We start from the raw sequence: 17,373 nt of genomic DNA on the forward strand, positions 1-17,373 counted from the left end.
AGGTAAAGCGCATAAATATACAAGTAAATATGTATTTCCAATAAAAGAATATCACACATCAATGAAGGAATTTTTCGTCGTGAATTTATTTAAAAAAACAAAAAAGAAATTGTTATTAAATATTTTGTTCATTTATCAAAACGTTTGCATTCCTTGTTCAATCTTCCTAACCACCGTTATGTAGAAGTAATCAAAAGTGTCATATATTGATATATAGAATAGATCTGTTCACCCAGCGACTACTTCCTGTTCTCAAATCACAAAAGAATGCTCGCTGGGAAGAAATTTTCGTCGAATGAATTGGTGATCGTCGAAACTGATGCCGATTTTGAAGCAAAGGACAAATAGTACTACAAGAATGGTATGGAAAGTTGGAGGCTTGCTATAATCAGTATATCATCTTTAAAGGGATATGTTGAATAAAAGACGATGGTTGCCAAAAAAAAATTGTTTTACTATGGCCGGTCGGAGACTTTTCAATTGAATCAAGGGTATATATAAAACATATAGTACACGTAAGATTTCATGATGATTTTTTGTCAAGTAAAAATGGATAAAAGTTTAAGAATCAAATTTTTGGGAAGAAAAGAATGTGTGAAAATTTTGAGAACAATATATTAAACATTGAGGAACTAGTTCGCGTATATACAGAGAGACGAACAGACAGGCTGACTAATACTCGTATGGCTAAATCTATATATTAGGTTGTTAAATATCTCACTTCCGCCTTTTTGTCTTGAATTTCGCGGATATTTATAAAGCGCTACAGAGCTCGTATATAGCAATACTATACATCTTTGAAAGGTATGCATGATTAGTTTGGATATTGCGTTCAACATTTATAGACGTGTAAATATGGGGTTCACTAACGCCGAAATTCTCGCTATTTTAAAGTTTGCCTTCGTTAAAAGTAAATCCGCTAGAGAAACGTTCCATGAGATTAATGGTGTTTTGGGGGATGGTACTCTATCACTTCGAACTGCGGAGGAATGGTTTCGACGATTCAGAGCGGGTGAAAACGACACCTTGTATAAGCCAGTCGACGGAAGACCTGTGACGACGAATACCCATCAAATCATGGAAAACATCGAGTTAGACCGGCATGTGGAATCTCGAGACATCACCCAGAAGATGGGAGTTAATCAGCAAACAATTTTAAACCATCTGCAGAAGACTGGATACACATAAAATATTGATTTTTGGGTGCCGCATCATTTGACGCAAAAAAACCTTCTGGACCGACGAAAAATGGATGACATACGACAATATCCTGCGAAAACGGTCGTGGTCGAAGGCCGGTAAATCGTTCCAAACAGTGGCCAAGCCGGGATTAACGCCTTCTTCCGCTTCCGTGGAAACTTAGTACATCTTATTCAGGGCATAAGAATGCAATAAACAGCAGAAAAGAAAGCAGCTAAGTTAGAAAAATATTTGCGGAAAAGTTAGTTTTTGTAGTGGTTGTAGATTTATTGAATCCTAAGTCATCTTAGAAGTGTGATCTTGAGAAGCAATGCTACATATCGCTAGGAAGTTGCATTGGAAGCATAACAGGAATCTTTAACTGGCGAGTACTTATACATTTGTATATATTTTTGATGCAAGGAAGCGTCTAACTTTTCTCACTTGATACAGAGTACAATAAACTCAAGGTGTTTTGGTATTTAAAGCATTTTTTTAAAGAAAGAATTTCGAGAGATGGCAGTACAATTCCAGTAAAATGTCTATAATATATAATATAACAATTTAGTTAAATTTTGGAGTTGCGTGTGCGAACATGTTCTTCCGTGGCATTCCACGTCTACCTTTTCTTTACATCAGCCACAGCAACAACCACATCAACACAAACGTAGTATGTTTATTGCAGTTAATGACGAGTATGATGAGTATGTTTACCGCATTTGTCTTAATTAAATATGCACGCACACATGCTCACACCGAACTTTTTCCTACGACCACGTTGTAAGACTGCGGCATGCCACACAAACGCTTGTACACTAGTGTATGTATGAAGCTGTGGTCGTCGTAGACTTTTCCTGATTTACGCCCATTTACCTTTGCTCTCACCTTGCAACAGACATTTTTTTGAGCGTTTGATTACTCAGCTAGCAAATATGTGGTCGCAAAAAATATTTTGCTTCTTTCTACAGATGAGAAATTGCTATAGGCGGAAGGAGCGTGCGTCAGTGTGTGAAGGACAGAAATTACAATCAATAACAAATATGTCATTTTACGTTGTAGAAATATTCATATAGTATGTATGTTAAATCGAAAGTACTTGGGGATCAGCAAATACTTTTTTCTTTTACAATATATATTTTTTTTGATCACTGAAGGGCATAAACGTGTAACTTTAAAAGTAGGATATTCTAGTACACATTTGTTTGCTCTACTCGTACAGAAAAAGGTGTGAAAATTTATAGCCTGAAGAGTATATATGAAATTTGCCACGAAATTTGCATCACCCAGAAGGAAACATCGGCGACATATAAAATCTATATATTATTGTTCAACATGATTATCTGAGTCGATACGCGAACTAGTACCTCAGTTTTCAAGATATCGATCAGAAATTTTACATACATTCTGTTTTACCCAAGAAACTGCTCATTTGTGGGAACCGCCGATACCGGACCTCTATAGCGCATAGCTGCCATGCAAAGTGACCGATCAAAATCAAGTTGTTGTATGAAAAATTTTTTCATTTGACGAGATATCTTCAAGTAATTTAACATGGATTATTTTTGAAGGCAGTTGTGTAATTACCAATGAAATCGTTTAGATCGGAGCAATATCGCTTATAGCAGCCATATAAACGGAAAGATCGGTATAAAGCTCTTGCGTGAAAAACTTTTTTAGTTGACAAGATATCGTCACGAAATTCGGCATGTGTTATTATTTTAGGCAACTTTTTAATCTCCAAAAAAAATTTTTAAGATCGCATCACTATAGCATAAAGCTGCCATACAAACTGAAGATCGTAATCAAGTTCTTCTAAGGAACCTTTTGTATTTGTGAAGGGTATTTAACTCGCTGCAATCGAAGTTTACGATTTTTGTTGTTTTTCATAAGATTATTTCTTTAAAAGTTCTACGCAGTTAAAGTTATACATCAAATGTACAGTATTCATAGCACAGAGCACCACGGCGTATGAGCAACACTTAATTTATGAGGCACTTGAATGAGTGCTCAAAAACCTTGATGCATAATTTCAACTGCGTATAACTTTTAAAGTAATGCCTTTGTGAAAGAAATTATTTAGACATATTTTGTAGAACGGTAAATTTTGTATCAAAATTTAAATTTTTCGAAATTGTAGATTTCTTTACAAGACCACAAAATAGATTTAAATTGTAAATAATGAGCTTATATATGTCAGATATTTTTTTTGGGGCAGCAACTGAAATTTCAGAGAGCGTGTGCCACAAAAAACAGTCAACTTCTGAAAGAACGTACACCCTAATGGATAGGTAACCGTGTGCTTAAGCTCATTATGTATTTGTTATACTTGCTAGTTTGATCTTCAGCAGATAAGAGTACCTGGTTGTTTATTGCCTTTGTCATTTTGTTGTTGCTCCAATGTTGTTTCTCATTGTACTGCTTAGTGCTTTGTACTTGTGTCAGGGTATTGTTATTCACTGGCGCGTACTTTATTGATTACATTGATTTTGTTGCATGCCACATAACATTGCTGCCATCATTCCGTACGCTTCGTTTTGCCTTCCAGCGTTTGTTGGCTCATTTGTGGGCAATGCACAGTTGGCCTCATTACCGAGCGAAACACACATATACACACACACGCGGCAAGCTATGATAGAGATCAGTTAGCGAGTAGGTAGATATGTGTAACACTTGTGTGTATCATCTAGAATAGACTGAAGTTAATGTGCTTGCAACTATGCAAACATAAGTTTATAGTTTATAGGTCAATTTGAACATGTACTTTAAGGAGCTTGTAATGCATTAGCCAGCTGGTGAAAGTAAAGGTAAGGAATACTTGAATTTGCTACGTAGATTTCATCGATTAGTTCTGCAAATTTGATACACATAGATTACACGGATTATCTGTTATCGTTGACCTTTAATTTATATAACGTTTGATATTCCAAGTTGTCCTACTCCATTCGCCTCCAACTGTATCTGCAAAAACCCAATAAATTATGCTTTTGCTTTTGTATTTGTTGTCTCACGTCTGTTGTGCATTCCAGCAGCAGTTGCCGTTGATGCATTGCCTGTCCACTTCAAAAAGTGCTTAGTAGCAAATTTATCGATTTAATTACTTTCGAAGCGATGAAATAAATTTTCAGCGCACGCATACACATGCTAATATACATGCATGTGTGTGGGTGGGTAAGCGCAGCAAATACATGCAAATTGTCGAAAATGCCAATTCATTAGAACTATCCACAAACAACTCTTTGCGCATTACTCACATACTTCATCATTTCACTTTTTCACCATTTAGAGATTAAGCAAGTATTAGATTTTTACCGTTTTGCTTTTATTCACTTTCTCTGTTTTTTCACTGTTGATATACTTGACTTTCGATTCACTTACCGAGTATTTTTTTCAGTTATATAGTTATAGCCGATAACACTGGTTAACAAAATTTTAATATTTTTTCATATAGATATTCTTATCAAATTTTGGCATTACTAGGGCCAGTAAACAATAAAATGTTGATGAAAAAAATTTCAAAATATTGATTTTCTTCAAAAGTACAAATTTCAGCCGCATTTCGATAAATTATTGCTTAATATATCTCTCCTGCTTGTTTGGCTTTTGTAAGGTCCTTTTTAAGTCTTCAATAATAATCTGCTATCATTCCTGCAACCTTTTCCCTTGATTCTCTCAATAAACAATCATCCTGTCTCGCCTTGTTCGTCGCTCAAATCACTCAAATTTGCAGTAAAGAGATCCCGCTGAGAGTGCAGCACCTGTACTTTTAAGCACATAGCGAAAGCTTAATACGAAATTATAAGTTCATTTATTAGTCGCTAGAGAATTTCGAACAACGTTCACAAAACGTTTCCAGTCGAGTTTTTTTTACATTCATGTTTCTTCAAAGCTATTACCTTTTATCAGCAGTTATGTTCAATAAGTGCGTTTCTTTTGATGTTGAAGGCTCATAATTTGGGTCACTATCTTCAGCTACTTCATCGTGTTATGTTAGACAAATGCGGCATTATAATGGTGATTTTCTGATAAATTTGGAGGCTTTGGCACAGGTAGCTCGACACTATGTAGAATGTTTCGGATGATTAGACGCAAGCTTGGATATTGGGTAGTGTATTAAGATTTGATTTGAATGCTTTATGTTTGAGTCAAGGAAAATAACAAACACTTACAAACATGCTTCTTTGGTTCGGTGCAAATCCTTGGTATAGCAAATGGCATATGTCTGATTCCTCTTTAGCCCAACCTAATAGCAGGAACCCAGGATTTATTTTGATCCCTCAAAGGAAATACAAAATAGTCTTATTAATATTTGAAACAAAATGAATATTATATGCTATATAATTTATTAATGAAATTGTAAACAAAAAATCATTACAAAGCTCGTGTGAGAAAAACAGTGTTTAACAGTGTAGTTTGTACTGCCAGAATGTGAGTAAATTTATTTCTATTTTTGGTGTATTATCTATAGCTTACACTCCACTGTGAAGCGGCAAACTGCTCATGAAATTCATCAATTTATAATTGCAAATGCTTGTCTGAAATCCAAATCGACGGAAAATTCTCAGACTTACAGCAATTACAAAACGTTTTTCATCGAAAAATATTTGACTCCACAATTTTACGACTGCTTAAAACTTGTTTGTATATTTTGTGAACTGGTCCGACTAAATCTAGAAAATGATATTCTAGAGGTTAGGAATAGTATCAGAATGAGTGGCCGGCAGTTTTTGAGGAAGCACCCGAACATTCTACCCTATCTGATTTAGATCAGTTAGTAGCGCCAAACGAGAGTTCAATCGTAGCAAGACTGTCAATTACCTGACTGATGAAAGAATGCTTGAGTGTTAAGTGCTTACATACTAGTACTATAATGAAGTTATCACAAAGATCGGAAAACACAAATTTGCAGTATGGCAATATGCTCTCGTTTCATTTTGCTCAGGCTAATCTATACAAAACTGATTGTCCAGAAAGTAATAGGACTGAGTCGATTTAAAAAAATGTATTGAACTAATCCTTACAATTCTTTAAAACCTTTCTTGCCAGCTCGATTTCCAAGCATTGAAGGCGTCACGGAAGACATTCTCCGGAATAGCCTTGAGAGCTGAGTTGTATGCCGCTGGGATCCCCTCTGTCGTCTCAAAAGGCTTGCTTTTCAACGGCCTTTTCCGGCAAGGAAACAAAAAAAGTCCGAAGGGACCACATCTGGTTTGTAGGGCAACTGCGGAAGCGTTGGGATGCCAGCCTTGGTTAGGTAGCTGTTCAAAAGAAAGGCGGTGTGAGCCCGGGCGTTGTCGTGGCGCAACATCCAATCGGCTGCGATGTCTTGTCGCACCCCATCGACCCTTCGTTTGAGTCACTTGAGGACTTTCACGTAAAACTTGGCGTTGACGGTTGTCACAGAAACACATTGCGAAAATGTTTGTTCTGACTCTCCAGGTGCTCGGAGACAACTGACCAGTCGCTCGTTGGTTAGCTAGGAACGCCTTCTCACGAATCCACTCGGTGCATGCACGCTCCGAATTACAGTCCCGGCGGAAGAAAATCAGTCCTACTACTTTCCGGACAAACCTTGTAGTCATGAGACCTAATTGACAATAGTTTGCAACATGAATGAACAAAGAAATCTGGCTGAAAAAACTCTAGTTATATTCTAGTCCCTCCTGGAAATAGAACATGGAACAGTGGAGTGCTAAATTGCCAACCGACTCAGAGAAATATATTGGGTAGTCAAAAAAGTCGTTGCAGTCGTATATCTCCAGCGCTACCAGTCACATTGTGTCATAGCATATAGTGTTGAAACAGTGAGATGTTAAGCTTCATTTAACCAAAAAAATTCGGAGAAGTTGAAAAAAGTTACAGCTGTTCAAAAATCATTGAAAATAATGAAGAAATTCGCTATATTTTGAAATTTTTCTACAAAAATGAAAGAATGCCACGTAAGCCACAAATGAAATTTGTGAAGTGAAGTTTTCGGAGACGATACTGTATCAGTTCGTGTAGCAAAACAATGGTTCTTTCGATTCCGTTCTGGAAATTTCGCGTTTGAGCAAAATGTGTTTCAATTTACTTTCAGAAGCAGAACCAAACGCAGTGCAAAAAAATCGAATTTTCTTTTTAATTTCTAATGGGTGTGCGCTTGAAGTCGTTGAAGATAGAAAATCAAATGCTCTTTCACGATTTCTCCATTTCTTCACAATACTAATAGAAAACTATTACAGTTGACTTTTCACAAACAGAGAATCCGGTGTTGAGGGAGGCAAAAATGAGCATTTGCGTATATTTGTATGTTTTTATAGCTAAAACGGGTAGTGCAATTAAAGAAGAAAAATATGAAATGTCCGCAAATGCGATGGGAAAAGTCAGCTATGTTCATGGTAGTGTATTCCAAGTAATCGGATCATCTCAATTATCAGCGAGAATTTCATGAAGCAATGCGGAGTGCAAGTCTAACGAAGCATTCAGTGGCGTAAGTGAATTACGATGATGTTGCAGAATGCAATTTGTATGATTTCAGGAAAAACTAAGGATTAGAAGCAGGTCAGTAATCGGTCTATTTAAAGAAAATCCATTATTTTGCATTAAATTTAAGGTTGTATTTCTTTTTTTTGTAGAAACCTAATCTCTATTGTCAAAAAGTTGGGTAGGTTGATTTTCACAAGCTTCTCTTAAGGCAAAGTTTTCAAAAGCAAAATTACTCGCCATAGATGAGAGCAGATGGTAATCCCTTGGTGGCAGATCCGGACTAAAAAGTGAACTCTCCAAGCAAAATGCGCTTTAGGCGCGTCACAACCGATGCGTGTGACCTGGCGTTGTTTTATTGGAATACAAATCCTCTATTAATGGCCTTAGTGGACACTTCTGAGTAATTGCTTATTTCAGACGGTCCAATTGTTGACAGTACAAATTTTAATTAAGAGTTCGGCTTCTTGCTAATGATTTTTTGCCAGTTCACCAAAACACATATCGAAATCTTGCTGTCCATCAAACCTGACTTGATCAACGTTTGCGCCGGCTAACCCCTATCTGACTACAGCCGTTTTCATTTGACTTGTCGTAAGATACTCACTTTTCAGATTTCCAGATGAAAATTCGGTTCAGGAGGCTTTTTACATAACGGCCGGTCTCTACCTTTTCCATTGTTTTACCGATGTTTTCGACAGTTGGTCTTCCAGAGCTTGGTTGGCTTGGTTTAAGGATTACTTGGAATACGCCTTATCAAGAATGATGGCAAATAAAGGCTGCGTGCGTTCCAACCGGCGATTTTTCCTCGCAAAGGTAACGAGATCGCTTGTACTGTATGCGGCTCCAATATGGAACCAAGCGCTAAGCATTATAGCATATGACAGACAAATAAGCACAGTGGACAGGGTGTGAACACTAAGAGTTATCAATGCTTTCCGAACAATATCAAACGATGCTGCTGAAGTAATAGGCGAATACGAACGGGTTTACAAGTTACCAGTACCGTCTAAAGGAGCCAAAAGAAAAGAGAGTGAGAGAGTGGATCCACAGAAATTGGGACCTTGATTTCCACCTAACCCAAATACTAAGTGGACATGGGTGTTTCAGAAGCTACCTTTACGAGATTCCAGCACGACATTAGTCTGAACTGTCCGACGTATTTAGAGTGTTTTGATGTATTCTTCTATTGCCCTCACTTTTGAAGTACAAGAGAAAAAATAAAACTTCAATCGATGGTAGTTTTTCGGTGGAAAATTTGTTGACACTTATGTGTCAGTCCGCTGAGAACTGGAAAGCCGTCAGCGAAGCGGGAGTCTCAATCATGACAAAACTGAAACATATAGAGCAGATTAGGTGTCCGTCAGTCCGTGCCATAGAGGAGACTTAAATTTCTTATCACTCCCACGAAGTACTACTTAATCAGGTGCTTCCGTGGGAGAATCTGGAGATATCAATCGATCTTTTGTACTCGTCCTTCTCTCACAAAGAAGCTGCTCATTTGTCGAACCGCCAATATCAGACTACTATATAATTTAGCTGTTACTTGTACGATTTTAACTATTTCGAACAGCAATTTTTATTTGTTCTGGCAGTTCTGAACACAAATACAAAGTAAACTTATAGAATTCTTATTATTTTAAAAAACTTTCTCTTTCTAAACATGAAGAGTTTGCTTTTAAGCAGCATTGGCAAAGCTGAGACTCACACACGTTAAATAATTTAAGCGCTTTTCACAATGAAAGCACACACACACTCATACATTTTCATGTGTGTCTGCGCGCACTTCGCAACTGCCAGCTCCGCGAACACTGCACTTAGAGCGTATAAAATATGCACCGACCGAATAAATTTTAAACAAGCAGCGACAAATTTACAAAAGCTTTCAAAAGGCGGCAGCAGGGATAAATCAAGTGCGCTTGTGTGCGTGTGTTAGACTGGCAGTGCGCACGCACTCGCACTCGCACACAATTACCGACCGATCAGAGCTCGCAGTTGTTGCAGCTGCCAAGAGAAATGTAGCTTTTCCATTTCGCCTCACCGACTTACGCACTGCGCTGTTGCGAGGCGCTTTCGATGTAGAATGTCTGTCAGTGAAAATGAAATGAAAGTGAAATTTAGAGAAATGCAGTGCATTTTATAGAAAAGCAGACGCAGCAGCGGGCGGGTATAATAGCGAGAAAATGTACAGAAAAGTGTAAGAATTTGCAAATTTGCGGAGTTGGAATGCAGTTATGTGAAAATGCTCTCGGCATGGAATTGGTGTCATTTGGCTACTTTCCTCCGCCGCTGCCTTGTGCCACTCTGCATGTGTGTGTTTGCCGGCTTAATGCATTTGCTGGAACACAATTTCGATTTACTTAATAGGAAGTACGCAAATTGTTGACAATTGAACAGTAACAAAATAATCCGGAAATTGTTATCTGCAGTCATTTTCAAGGAAGGTTGTGACCTAGATTTTTGAATTTTTTAAATTAAGCCCGTCGTATACTAAACTAATCGAAACCAGGGAAAACGTTAACTCCGGTTGGACCACAGCATTAAAAGATTCCTAACAAGTAACATAAACCTTGCGTATACGTATAGTTTGTATGGCAGTTACATATATGCTATGGTAATCCGATCTGAGCATTTACTTCGGAGATTGCAGCGTTGCTTAGAGAATAATCCATGCCATAATTTTGGACCATATCTCGTGAAATGAAAAAGTTGTCTATATAAGTATTTGATTCCGATCTCTCAATTTGTGTCGCAGCTAAATATATGCTATAGTAGTCCGATATCGGCGTATCCAACATATGAACAGTTTCTTGGAAAGAAAAAAACTTGTGCGAAATTTCAGACCGATATCTGGAACTGTGAGACTAGTTGGCGTATTTACAAAAAGACGTGGAGACGGATATAAGTACAGGTTTATAGAATAATATCGTCATTCTGATCACAACATGTTTATATACAGTGTTCAGTATATTAAGAAGATCGAAAATGCCAACACAAAGTACGTCTAGAAGTAATGGAAATATTGCTGCCGTTCAGGCAAGTTTTGCTGAAGGCCGCAATTTGTCGATTCGTAGTCGTTCTCAAGAACTGGGGCTGTCTCAAATCACAACCTGGCAGAAATGGGCTTGCATCCACAAGAAATTGTTCTCGCTCAAGAACTGAAGCTATTGGACCACCGTAAACGCCGTAAATTTGCTGATTTTGCCTTGGAACAACTTGAAAACGATATTTTTAAGAAAATCATCTTCTCCGATGGGACTCACCTTCATCTTAGTGAGGCGATAACTAAAGAAAACTAACGATTGTGGTGCGAAGAAAATCCACAAATTATTCATGAACAACTATTACATTGACCTAAATACACAGTTTTGTGTGGTTTTTGGTGTGCTGGAATTATCGTTTCGTACTTCTTTCGAAATAGTGACACAGTTACTGTCAATGGAGAGCGGTATATAGTACAACGATGATAACCATTGATCTTAATAACATCTGGTTCCAACAAGACGGAGCTATGAAGCACACAGCACGCGCAACAACCGAAATATTGCGCGAAAAATATGAAGATGCGATTTTTCGAAGAAATTGTGACATTGAATGACCTTCAAGAAGTTGTGATTCCACAGCAATAAACTACTTCTTCTGGGGTTATTTGAAGTCTTTAGGAAAAATTAAACTCTCTTCCAGCTTTGGAATTCAATATTGAACGTGAAATTTATGGCATACGACTTGATTGAGTGGAAAAAGTACTCCAAAATCGGGTTCATCGAATAGGAACGAAGCAAAAGAAGTCTGGGAGATCATTTGAGTGATGTTATACTCAGAACTTAATTGTATCGATTTTACTTCATACTAAATGACATTTGAGTTTCCTTAACAATTAGTGTGTTTTGTTTATAAGAAAACATTTAACTCTTATACCCGAGACACACATGTCGTAACAATACCATGTTAAAGGTATCATGGTATTCTGTTTACTACGTTGGTGACACACATGGCAATGTAGTAAGCTCAAATACTAGCTTTGTTTCATAGGCATTAAATATTTCAAAAAAAATTGCAAACAATAAATATGTTGCTGTGTGTTATGGAGAAAACAAGTTCAATTATTTAAATTCCTTTAAAGTTAATATCTTTTCATCGCAAAAAACGGATTTGGTTAAAGTTTCTCTAAAGTCCTCACATAAAATGAGGCATTTCCTGCTTTCCCGGAACAAATATTGTGAAAAATGTTTTATTTTCCATTTCAATAATTAATTTTTTAAGTCATTTTGACAGAATATTTCAAAGAGCTTTTGTGTAAAAGTTTTCAGCAAAGTTTGTTACCTGTTTTTTAGCTGTGTTTATCCAAATACCACAAAGAAATTTCATAGTATTGTTACCAGCAAAATACTACATTGCTCATATGGTATTTTGCTAGTATTTGGTGACACACATCTGGTATTTGTACCATATATGTTATTGTTACTACGCGTCTGTCTCGGGTATTAGTTTAAAATTGATGTTGAAGAGTCTGCATGCCCTACGGCGACAGCTTGCGAAATTTTCTTAGCCTCTGGTCCACGATTAACCAACACTATTTGTTCTATTTTGAACTAGGATGTGACTACTGTATTTGCGGCCAATGTTTGAGAATTGACTATTCTTAAAAAATACTTGGCAACTCGTCAACTCGTAATTTCGCACACCACATCAACCGCTACCTATTTCAATGTAAGCAACAACAATAACAAGAAATGCTATGCAAAAATAATCTCAATAGACTAAGTGCATATGTACATATGTATGTATATGGTGAGGTTCAGGTATTCCCACGAGCGCGATTCGGAGCGCCTGAACTTATGCAACGCAATCGCTAAGCAGGCGTTGCTGCGCCACTTACAAGCGCGTTCGGAAGCAAAGCGCAGGATGCAAATACAAAGTGAGCGGCGGAAGATGCAATAAAATTTGAAAGAAATCGTTTGAAGACAGTCGTGAAAAGTGCAGGAAATGTGTGGTGTGTGTGGGGGTTGGCTGGAAGCGAGCACACCGAACGCATACGCGCACAATCCATTTCGCAAATGTAAGAAAATGATAAAGTGCAAGCAGAAAGTATTGAAAAGAAAAACAAAATGACACAGCGATACAGCGTTGTGATGCGAAAGCAGCCACGTCTACGTCAAGATGTCGAAAGTGGAAGTCAAAGACAAATACCGTTGCGATTTGGGTCAACTTCAACTGACAGCGGGAATCTAACTTGCCACCGCGCTGAATAAATACACATGAGTGCAGTTTTCAAACAGTATGTAGATGTGGTGGTAGTGTTTGTGTATTGATAAAAATGTATAAATATTGCTTTTGCAACGCCAAGTCAACTTGAGTATGTGCGCGTGTGTGTGTGTGTGCACTTTTAATTTTATTGCCAGTTGATAGAAATGTTTGCTGCACTTGCTGCAGAGCAGTGGTGGTGCCCAGCAGCTGAACTCGGGCATTTATTAATTGTGAGAAGAAACTCAACGCTGAAATAATAAATAATGTAATGAGGTCAGCTGCGGCGCACTTGCGTCAGCACTTGTTACGGATATGTGTAATAAGTGAAATGCATCTCTTCTGATGATAAGGTGACATTTCCGCTTTATGCAACGCTGCATGGGCTTTCAAATTTAATTTGCGCACTGGTTGCCATGCCATGGCGGCACCCAGTGTGGACCCAGGAGCTGCAAATATTTGTTTTGTAGTTCTTAGTAATTCATAGCGACCGAGTTGGAGGCTTACTGCCAGTCCAAAGTTTTATTGCCTGCAAACTTGTTGTAAGTGCGTTGTGGGTGTGTGCGTGTGCGTACAATTGAGGCATAAGAGCAAACGGCAATTAAGCATGCTTAGCTCCCTCTCATTGATGGCGAGGAAATTTCTTAGCAAAGCGATCGCAGGATTTTCGTTGTAACTCATTTGCACAAATGGATTTCTGTACTTCTGTACGCCCGAAGTTGCATTTCAGTTCAAGCGAAAATGTGATTAAGTCCATTGAGGCATTTGAAGCCAACTTCGGCGAAGTTAATATTTATAGTTTCTGCAGTATCTTACATGCGGGCGGTTCTATGGAAAGCTGGACATTTCACTGGCATACACCTAAGCTGAAGAACCATATAATTTTAACGTTAATTGCCCGCCTAAAAGTAGTTTTGCGAATTGGAAATTTAGCTTTTCTCAAAATTTCATTTCATTAATATTCTTAGTAGTGTCCTATAATTAATTGGTTCTAGAAATTATAACTCAGAAAAAAGTGCTAATATCGTTTGGATCTATGCCATAATACTCTTCATAAATAATAAAAGTTTTCCCTGCCAGACACTTAAAATACACGGTTGAGGGTATAAATATTAAAATAAAAAACTCAGCGTTATAAATTTGAGCGTTTCAAGCATTTCCCCACTGTGCTTATAAGTAGAAATTTAGCTAAGCCAACATTAACGCCGGCGGACTGGTGCTAAGCAAGCTGAACTCATTTCAACTCAACTCAAAATGCAGTCTAAGCAAGCGTGCAATGAGCCAAGGGTTGTGTCAACTGATCGATCCGAGTTCAGCAGCGCCAGCTCATGAATGGAACTTCAGCGCTAATCAACTATGCAACGCCTCGAGGTTTGCGCACAACCCACCTGAGCTCATCAAACTCATACACAGACATAATCATATGTGGGCGTGAAGGTGTTTGTCATGTCACCTACAATAACAGTTACTTACATGCATACATGCATACTCCATTGATAAACTCATGGTAGCATAAATATTGTCCAACTTTGCAATATTGTCCAAGTATGTGCGGCAGCGGGCTGTTAGCAAAAGTTCGTTTAATTTCACTGAAATAATTGATCAGATTGATGGAGCGGACATTCCGTTGCCAAGCCAAAAAGAACTTCGTATAGCAATTGGCCGAGCTATTCAAATACGGCTGCGGAGAACTGATAAGGAACATGCACCAGCTTCTTTGTAGAATATAGTCGGACGAAAACATGACCGGTGATTGGAATTTAAGTGTGCTCTGTCCAATTCACAAAAAGGGAGACCACAACTACCGTGGGATAAGCCTTTTCAAAATCAACAGGTGTTACTTCGGACTGAATAGACAATTGAGAAGTAAAGTTCTCTTTCGTCGAATAAAGACCCAACTCGACAAGTCACTTATTATCACCGTTCTGCTAATAGATGCAGAGAAAGGGACGATGACTCCATCTGATGAAGAATGGTTCTGAGAAAGATTTATGGTTTTTTGCGCAAAACTGATACATACGGCAAAAACCGCAGTGGATGAAATGATGAGCTATACGAGATATACGACGACATTGACATAGTTCAGCGAGCTAAGAAGCAGCGGCTACACCGGCTAGGTCATATCGTCCGTATGGATGTAAGCACTCTGGTTTTGGGAGTATTCTACGCAGTATCTACTGGAAGCTGTAGAGGCAGACCTCCACTCCGTTGGAAAGATCAAGTGGAGAAGGACCTGGATACACTTGGAATCTGCAATTGCTGCCAAACAGTGAAAAGAAGAAACGACGGAAGATGAACAATAAAAAAATACATTTTCACGTATTTTGGTCAACTTAATCATCGCATTTCGATTATTCGCGATTTCTTTCCACTTTTGTAAACCAGTCTTCCTCATGTCTTCGTTAATTCAACTTGATAGGGATCTTCCCTTTGTTTTAGTGCTGAATGCTGTCGCCTCTGCAACTTTCTGCTGAGCTCTCTTATTGTATATTTTCGTTATATGCCGGAGCCATTTTAGCCGCGGCGCCTTGAGGTGGAACCTCATACGCCCCTCGTCAGGATCTTGATTTTGAATAAGTTTGCTTTCGTCTTTTTCGAGTAGTGTCCATGATCCATGTCCGTGGCACAAAACTAGTTGTAAGAATTTAATACAAATTTTAATTTTAATTTTATTTGAGTCGATACAAGCATACCAATGCTTGATCCTATTTTTCATACACTTGTTACAAGCATCGGATTGGTTGGCCTTCTGCGTCTACAGCGAATGACATTCATGGATTCAAGCAGAAACAGATTTTTCTATAGGCTATAACTCTCGCTTCGTATTTGACCAATAAGTGAATAAGTGAATGAATTCATCATCTGATGAATGAAGGGTTCTCAGTTGAGCTGTCAACATTTCTTTTACAATCTCTACTCGAAGTGGTTTTTACAAAAAATCCTTGTCTCTTGGTCAGAGTCTTGCTTTGACACGCTTTATACTCAAAATATTAATCAAAATGCTTGAAGTCGATCCTTAAGTGATATTGAAAACCTATGCTATCTCTCTGATCCCAACATGATGATTTTCAAGCATTATTTCTTTAACTTGTTCGATGTTATCACAACTAAAAGAGGTGGATGGCCGATTTGCATAAGATAAGTTTTCGGTGATTTCACGACCTTCTGTGAATGCTTTGTGGCACTCAAATACTTGTGATAGTGATAAAATAAACACACGTAAACACTTCTATAATATTTCCAAAGATTCTGGAACCGCGTTTACATAGAAAACATAAATTTCAAAAAAAAACTCGTTCAATAGTTTTCAATGGTAAAAATAGCCCCTCAGAAAACCCCTTCGCGTTATTAACAAGCAGATGGACACTATGGAAATTAAATTTCACACGAATAGGAAAAAAAGTTGTTCGCTTTTTTATTACATACCATCTATGAAAATTCTATAAAGCCTTACTTAAAAAGCCGAATATCTCGGGAAGTATTAATGATAGCGATTTTGACCAGAATCGTTGGAAATATTTTTTGTAGCAAATAAAATTTCCTAAAAGTTTGTCATGTACACTTTTTCTGCTTCTCTTATCATTTACGAGATATATACAAAAAAATGCGAATTTCGTGGAAAAATCAGGTTTAAAGCGCCGTACTACCTCGCTGGTGTAAGTTTCAAGATACTTTTGTAGAGTGTTCAATTCTGAGGAATATAAGTATGTCTAAAGTCAAATCGATGCCATAAAATGCTTCTGAGCTATAGAAATTTAAAGATAAAAAATCACGATTGTCGTGTATTTTCTAAGGAAAATTTTTACATGCCTTGATCCAGTCCTTAATGTTAATATTAAGGGCTGAAATTTTCTGGGAATTTTTTTAGAGTATTTCCAAGGAAATTTCATGAAGGGATTGAAAAAAATAAATAGTTCCAAAAAATAAAATTTCTTTAGACAAATAAAGATAAAAATTTATGTTCAAACGTTTTTCTACTTAAATCTTCATATTATAATTTGAGTGAAGTGCAAATAGGCAAATGTCTATCGAATCACTCACGTGTTTTTAATTTGCTAAAAAGCTTTCTACACATCATATCGTAGACCAGACTGCAACGCCGTCACTTCCAATTGCCAATTGAATTTCAGTTGAGAGTACGAAATTTGCATAAACATCGCGAGTGAGCATATTGAGAATGCTGGAAGCTTTGTGACTACTCTGTAACTGAGTATTAGGTTGTGCAAAGTCTTGATTGCGCGCCAGTTAGACAGCTCGAAGAACGCCCTGCCCAGCTTACTGCATATTATATGAAATGTCTGTCTTGAGTATAATTTGTTTGGTGGTTTATTAATCAGATGAAAGGTGTTGCTGAACGTCGAGTTACGCGAGCGGATGCGTAGTGGCATGGTCTGCTACCCCCAACAGGGGGACCCAAATAAGAAATGATAATGTCATTCCGACTGAAATGAAATTATCTGGAACGTGCAGCAAAACTTCGCCGGTGATAAC

The sequence above is a fragment of the Bactrocera tryoni genome, chromosome 1 (genome assembly GCF_016617805.1).
Source record: "Bactrocera tryoni isolate S06 chromosome 1, CSIRO_BtryS06_freeze2, whole genome shotgun sequence".
Lineage (NCBI taxonomy): Eukaryota > Metazoa > Arthropoda > Insecta > Diptera > Tephritidae > Bactrocera > Bactrocera tryoni.